Source organism: Nicotiana tabacum, chromosome 12 (genome assembly GCF_000715075.1).
Source record: "Nicotiana tabacum cultivar K326 chromosome 12, ASM71507v2, whole genome shotgun sequence".
NCBI lineage: Eukaryota > Viridiplantae > Streptophyta > Magnoliopsida > Solanales > Solanaceae > Nicotiana > Nicotiana tabacum.
This window is the reverse complement of record NC_134091.1, coordinates 106,927,106-106,935,488: the sequence shown is the minus strand read 5'-3', so window position 1 is coordinate 106,935,488 and position 8,383 is coordinate 106,927,106.

Genomic DNA, 8,383 nt, shown 5'->3' with positions numbered 1-8,383 from the left:
ATTCCATGTGATAAGTCCATGCGGCAACCAAATAGTACTAAGGTGTGTTCGTTTGTGGACTTGGTGACCGATGTTATTATTGATTATACAATGTACTACAATCAATGTTGGTGATATGTTAGAGGCCGTCTTGCTTAAATATTATGATGGCGAGATGGATGACTTCATGGAATGTATGAACTCTTTGCAAGGAATAGGGTCGTACACCTATGCACCCCGAAAATTGTCCTTGGATCTTGAAAATAGGACAACTCCTTGTACAAAGCCTTCTATTGAAGAGCCTCCCACCTTGTAGTTGAAGCCATTACCTCCACATCTTCGATATGAATTTCTTGTCCCTTGTTCTACTTTACCAGTTATTCTTTCCTCTTGTTTGACTAACGTGCAAGTAGATTCCACATTGGCGGTGCTACAAGAAGAAGAAGAAGAAGAAGAAGAAGAAGAAGAAGAAGAAGAAGAAGAAGAAGAAGAAGAAGAAGAAGAAGAAGAAGAAGAAGAAGAAGAAGAAGAAGAAGAAGAAGAAAAAGAAGAAGAAGAAGAAGAAGGCTATTGGGTGGACATTGGAGAATATTCGGGGGATAAGCCCCGCCTATTGCATACATAAGATCATGTTAGAGGATGGCGCCAAACCATCTATTGAACATCAAAGGAGACCCAATGAGGCTATGCAAAAAGTAGTCAAGAAGGAGATTATCAAGTTGTTGGATGTCGGGGTGGTCTACCCCATATCCGATAGTTCGTGGACTTCTCCGGTTCAATGTGTCCCAAATAAAGGGGGCATGACGGTGGTCACCAATGACAAGAATGAATCGATTTTTACCAGAACGGTGACCGGATGGAGGGTGTATATGGACTATCACAAGCTCAACAAAATCACAAGGAAGGATCACTTTTCACTTCCTTTCTTAGATCAAATGCTCGATAGATTGGCCGGCTATGCTTTCTATTTCTTTCTTTATGGGTATTCGGGATACAACCAAATTCTTATTGCTCCGGAAGATCATGAGAAAATAACCTTTACATGTCCCTATGGTACTTTCGCCTTCAAGTGGATGCCATTTGGTTTGTGCAATGCACCGACGACCTTTCAAAGGTGTATGATGGCTATCTTCACGGACATGGTGGAGGATTAACTTAAATTTTTCATGTATGACTTCTCGATAGTTGGGTATTCTTTTGATAATTGTCTTGCAAATTTGGATAAAGTGTTGGCTAGATGTGAAGTAACAAATTTGGCACTTAATTGGGAGAAATGTCACTTCATGGTCGAGGAAGGCATTGTCCTTGTCCACAAAATCTTAGAGCATGGAATTAAAGTTGACAAGGCAAAAATTAAGGTGATTTCTAAACTTCCATCTCCAACTTCGGTAAAGGGTGTGCAGAATTTCTTAGGCCACGCAGGGTTTTACCAGCGTTTCATCAAAGATTTCTCTAAGGTAGTGAACCCGTTATGCAAGCTTCTTGAGAAGGATGCTAAGTTCAACTTTAATGATGTTTTCATGAAGGCTTTTGAATTGTTGAAGTTCAAGTTGACAACTACTCCCATCATCACCGCTCCAAATTGGAGTGTCCTTTTTGAACTCATGTGTGATGCAAGTGACGTAGCAGTTGGGGCTGTTTTGGGGAAATACATCAATAAAAATTTTCATCCATTCTACTATGCTAGTAAGACCATGAATAGTGCCCAAGTCAACTATACCGTTACGGAGAAAGAGCTCCTTGCCATTGTGTTTGCAATTGAGAAGTTCCGCCCGTACTTGATGGGTGCAAAAGTCATTGTCCACACGAATCATGCGACACTTTGGTATCCTATGAGCAAGAAGGACTCCAAAGCTCGGTTTATGAGATGAGTGCTTTTGTTGCAAGAGTTTGATATTGACATCCAATATAGAAAAGGGAGTGAAAGCCAAGTGGCGGACCACTTGTCTTGTTTGGAAGAGGAGGGGAGGCTGCATGATGGCCTTGAAATCAATGACTCTTTCACCGATAAGCAACTCTTGTCTATTTTAATGAAATATGTGCCATGGTTCACTGATCTAGCAAATGTTCTCGTTTGTGTAATCATTCCGAATGAGTTATCTTCAAACCAAAGGAAGAAGCTCAAACCGGATTGTCAAGATTATTATTGGGATGAACCATACCTTTTTCTGGATATATACGGATGGGTGATTATAAGATGTGTACCGAAAAAAGAGCAAGGTGAAATATTTGGGGCTTGTCATTCTTCTCCATATGGTGGTCATTATGGTGGAGCAAGAACGGCGGCCAAAATGCGTAGTTGCGGCTTTTATTGGCCCACTCTTTACAAGGATGCAAGTGAGCTAGTGAAGAGATGTGATGAATGTCAACGTGCCGGTGGAATCTCAAAGAAGAATGAAATGCCTCTCACAATCATCTTGGAGATTGATATTTTTGATGTGTGGGGTATTGATTTCATGCGCCCTTTTGTGAGTTCTTGTGGAAACACCTACATCTTGGTCGCGGTTGATTATGTGTCCAAATCGGTTGAGGTCGTTATTTTACCCAACAATGAGGCAAGAAGTGTGGTGGCTTTCTTGAAGAAGAATATTTTCATAAGGTTTGTTACCCCACGTGCTATTATAAGTGATGGGGGGTCACATTTTTGCAACAAGGCTTTCGACACTTTGCGTATCAAATATGGGGTTACTCATAAAGTCATTGCCCCTTATCACCCACAAGCTAGTTGGCAAGTGAAAGTCTCCAATCGGGAGATAAAGAGTGTAATGACCTGGCCGGTCGTTTTGAGAGTAATAGCCTTGATCCCCTATTAATTGTTTTCCTCAAATATTTTTCTGCTATTGTGACTTGCCGGGATGATTGGTTTTGAGTTTCGGAGTGTTTTGGGACACTTAGTCCCCAAATGAGAGCTTAAGCCTTAGGATTTGGACCGTAGTCGGAACTGTGTAAAGACGGATCCGAAATGGAATTCCGTCAATTCCGTTAGCTCCATGGAGTAATTTTGGGGTTAGGAGCACGTCCAGAATGTGTTTTGGGAGTCTGTAGTAGATTTAGGCTTGAATTGGCGAAAGTTAATTTTTCGACGATTTCGGCCGATGGTGGAAATTTTGATATCGAGCTCGGAATGGAATTCCGAAAGTGGCTGTAGGTTCGTAATGTCATTTGTGACCTGTGTGTAAAATTTGAGGTCATTCGGAAGTGGTTTGATTGGTTTCGGCATCGGTTGCCGAATTTGAAAAATTCAAAAGTTCTTAGGCTTGAATCCGAGGGAAATTTGATGATTTGATGTTGTTTTGAGTGATTAGAAGGTTCGACTAAGTTGGTATATTGATATATGACATGTTGGTATTTTTGGTTGAGGTCCCGAGGGACTCGGGGTGATTCCGAATGGTTAACGGATGTGTCAAAGTTGGAAATTGGCAGTTGGAGCTGCTGCTTCTGTAAATTCCGCACATGCGGAAGGGGGAGTCACTTATGCGAGGTCGCAGGTGTGGAGGGAAGGTGCGCAGATGTGATGGAATGAGTAGTTGGCCAATTTCCGCAGAAGTGGAGTATGGAGCGCAGGTGCGCTTTCGCTGGTGCGAAGAATTCGGCCGCACCTGCGAGACTGCATGTGCGAGAAATGGAGCGCAGGTGCGGAAGTTGGGGAATTTAGTGGAGTTTGCGGATGCAGTGCCTTGACCACATGTGAGGTTCCGCAGGAATGGAAAAATAGCCCGCATGTGCGGAAAACCTGGGTAGAAACCATAAATAGAACCCTTCGCGAATTTGGTTCATTTCCACCATTTTCAAATCGGTTTTTTAGCTTTTGGAGGTATTTTGGAAGGGTGATTCAAGGGCTATCAGTGAGGTAAGTTTCTTGAGCCTAATACTCGTATATATGGTGATTTTTTTATTGTTTAATCATTGTAATTAGTGAAAATGAGGGGTTAGGGCTTGGAATATTTGGAGAGTAATTTAAGGAATTGAAGGACCAACCGATGTCGGATTTTGATGAATTTGATATGGTTGGACTCGTGAGTGAATGAGCTTTCTAGTTTCGTAAATTGTGTCATGTTTCGAGACATGGGCCCAGGGGCCGGGTTTGAGCCAATTTCGGGTTTTGGCCTAATGTTTGTAGTTTTTCTTGTGGGATACATTCCATTAGCGCGTATTGATGTTATTGTACTGTTTTGAATAGATTCGGGCCATTTGGAGTCGGATACTCGTGGCAAGAACGTGATATCGAGTTGATTTAAGCGGTTCAAGGTAAGTGGCTTGCCTAACCCTATATTGGGGACTTTCCCTTTAGGATATCTCGATATTATTTAGTGTGTGGGCACCGCGTACGTGAGGTGAAGAGTACTTACACAGGCTATTATTGCAAAAATCCCGTTTTTCCTTTTTACATCATAAATTGTTTTTCCTTATTAAATTGCATTAATACGTTTAATTGTGAAACTTAGACAAGATAAGCATGCTTACGTGTTTTAACTGCCTAATTGACATTTTGTGCATCATGTTTAGTTAAGTCCTTATTTGCCTTATCTGTGTCTAGTATAAACTGTATAACTCGATGCCATACCTGCCATTTCATCTTGCGTTGCATATTTAAATTGGGACTACGGACGTATTCCGGGAGATCCCCATGTACTCCATATTTAAATTGGGATTACGAATGTATTCCGGGAGATCCCCCTGTACTGCATATTTAAATTGGGACTACGGACATATTTCGGGAGATCCCCCCTGTACTGCATATTCATTTGAAACTACAGGACGGTATCCCGAGAGATTTCCCACTGTGTTTAACTTGTTCTGAGCCGAGGGCTCCCTTAACTATTAAGTTTTTGAGAATTTCTTTAACTGTGTTATCGTAGATTTTACTTACATTTTTTACTATTTAATTTACTATATTTACTCCGGTAGAGCCTTAACCTGACCTCGTCACTACTCGACCGATGTTAGGCTTGACACTTACTAGGTACCATTGTGGTGTACTCATGCCCTTTCCTGCACATGTTTTCGTGTGCAGATCCAGGTACAAGCTATCAGCCTTGGGGTTAGTGCGTGCTATTGAATTCTAGGGGACTTCAAGGTACTTCTGCTTGCGTCCGCAGATCTTCGGAGTCCCCTTCTACTCCCTCGCATAGAAACTTTCTTTATTATCTTCAGACTTTTGTATAGAGCTACATAGATTATAGCAGCTTGTGACTTAGCGATATTCCGGGTCTTGGAAAATTATTTTGTATATGCCGGGTGGTACTACTCTTGGTTATTTAAAAATATGTTGTTTATCTTTAAAGTGATGTTTTTTTATATGTTCCGCAATATTAGGCTTACCTAGTCGTAAAGACTAGGTGCCATCACGATACCTTACAGAGGGTTAATTTGGGTCGTGACAAAGAGTATCCTGTCCAAAATAGTTAATGCTAATTGGACGGATTGGTCCAAGAAGCTTGATGATGCATTATGGTCTTATCAGACGGCTTACAAAACACCTATCGGAATGTCGCCATACCGGTTAGTATTTGGAAAATCTTGTCATCTTCCGGTGGAACTAGAGCATAAGGCCATATGGTCTCAAAGAAGTTAAATCTTGATTGGGATGTAGCCGCTAACTTGAAGGTTGCACATTTGAATGAATTGGATAAGTTATGGTACCATGCTTATGCAATTTGGTCCTTGTACAAAGAAAAGATGAAATATCTTCATGACAAATACATTTGGAACAAAGAGTTCCATGTGGGCGATCTTGTATTGTTGTTTAACTCAAGGTTGAGGATGTTTTCCAGGAAGCTAAAGTCTAAATGGAGTGGTCCTTTTGAAATTGTGGGTGTGACACCTTTTGGTACATTGGACTTTAAGAACAAAAATAATGAAGTATTCCGAGTCAATGGTCACCTGGTGAAGCACTACTTGGGAAAAGTTGGAGATAGCCACGTCGTGGCGGTCATTCATTTCAATTGATGGTATTATGCGTCGTGCCGCGACGTTAAATCAAGCGCTTCTTGGGAGGCAACCCACGTGTCTTTTCATTTTTCTTTTGTAGTTAGGTGTTGTTTTTATTCTAACTTGATTTGAAGTGTACTACACACTGAGTGTGACTTACAGGAATTGTGGACAGAAATCTAGCTAAGTGTTACAAGAATTACGGACCACAGTTGATTTGTGTGGAACGCATATTTTTGGTTGTTGCAGCAAAAGAACATTGTGGTCGCGCGATTAGCTTACGGACAGCACAAATGAGAGGGTGAAAATACCAAATCTCTCAAGTTTAGCCTGTCAGAGAAAAGGTCGATGTGTGACCGCACATGAAATATGCGGCCGCAACTTGGAATTTGCGACCGCACACAAAATTATGCAGACCGTAGATGAGATGCTCACCAGGTAACAGAGTGCGGACCGCACTCTCTCTTCTTTCCCTTAGTAAACAAAAAGTGTAAATAGAGGAATAGGGGCATTTGGTACGTTTTTCACTCTCTAAGAATAAAAATATTCCTCTATTAAAAAATTTCCTGGTGATTTTATCTGACCACACACACAATATCTGTGAACTAAAAATATACAAATTAAAAGAAATGGATTAACAAGAAATTGAAGCATACCAGATGAATGAGTGTAATGAGTGACTGTCTTTTTAGGTCATTTGTCATTAGAATTCAATTGTGTATCCATGTGGGGGTAAATCTGTAATGGGTTAACTAATACATGCTCTATGGGGACTGGGTTAACATATTTTCATGCTTCTATTATGTTGTCATGTCAAATTATGCACAAAAATTGCCAAACCTTGATAGAAAAAATTGTCCTGTATGTAATATTTGAATTCTGCAGCCGTATTTGAATTTGCGCGGTCCGTAGATGTGGAATTTAGGGCAACTTAGTGAAGAACTCATTCTGAGGCTGCGAGTTAAAATGTGCATACCGCAGAAGTCTCATCGCGGCCACAGAACGACCCATTTATTTCCATCAGAGAGTCCATACTTTTTGACTCCAATGTGCGGCCGCATTTCTAATTGTGTGGACTGTAGAAATCATGTTGAGGCCGCACATCAGCCAATTATCTGTCATCAGAGAGTTGGCATCTTTTGGGTTTCAGAGGTGCAGCCGCAAATGAAATTGTGCGGACCGCACATCACTTTTGCGGTCGCATAACAAAATTGTGGGGTCCGCAAGTCCTCATCTGTGACTGCAAGTGAAATTGTGCGGACCGAAGATCATTTCCCTGCAAGCATGTTCTAATTGTTTTCCCTCACTATATCTTCTAGTTTATAGCTTACTTGTATATCTCTTGTGCATGTCTGAACATTGAATTACAACTAACAATCGCTTTTGCTTGATACAGACAATGGTTCGAAAAGTGCTAGTCAGGTTTAAAAGTGCTAGTCAGGTTTTTGATCCATTGGCTACATCAGTCCCTAAGGCACAAGATGCACCGGTTCAAGATATCCCCGATGATAGTAGAGGAGGAGATACTACAGCTGCCGACCTTGAAAGGTCGAAGAAGAAAGAGGTTTGGGAGGATTGATTTTGTTAGCTTGGATTCCTTCACCGGCTTTCATACATGGTGGCCATCGAGGTCGCTAACCCTTGAGCGACAGTTTCTGTTAAAAGATATAGAGAAGTAAAATCCAACCATTTTGAGGCAGTTCACGGAGCACAAGGGGTGGATGTGGTTCACTCAAAGTGTAGCAGATGACAAAGAGTACATTGTTTGGGAATTCTATGCCAATGTGGCACATATCAAAAAGGGGACAAATGTGACCAAAGTGCGTAACCTCAAAGTGAGGTTTGATCAGTATACACTTAATACGGACTTGGGCTTCAACGATGTTGAGCCGAAGAAGTATTTGGAGAAGTGTGCACTAGGGAGACGTAGTCTGACCTTGGTTAGCAGAGATTCTAGCAGCACCAATTCCACCACCACTATGGATTGCCGTTGGGGTTCCTATCCACCGGAGCACCTTAAGCTTTGAGGAAAAGGGGTAGCAGACATTTGTGTGAAGTAGACTATACCCGTGCCAGAATTAGACTCACTTTTCGATCCCTAGGGCAGTTTTGGTTGTACCCTATCAATGTGGGTACCGTGATATCGGCCAACATCTCAGTGATTGCTTGGCAAGTTGACTCATCCTACCCGTATCCCAACACTATTACGGAATATCTCACGGATGCAAGGGTAGAGCGGAGGGATTATGACACAAAGGTGAGGCTGAAGAAGCCTTTTACTTGGTATTCACTGATGGATGCAAACAATCCAAAGAAGAAAGTTCAGCCTCCTATCACCGTGGGCACTCTGATGAGCTAGCTATGGTAGTTGAGGCAGTTGATGTTCCATCCACTTCAGCCGAGCCTTCCTCCAATTCCGCAGCTATGCCTCTGCCCTCCTTTACATCCCCTACTACAGTTCCTACCATGGCTC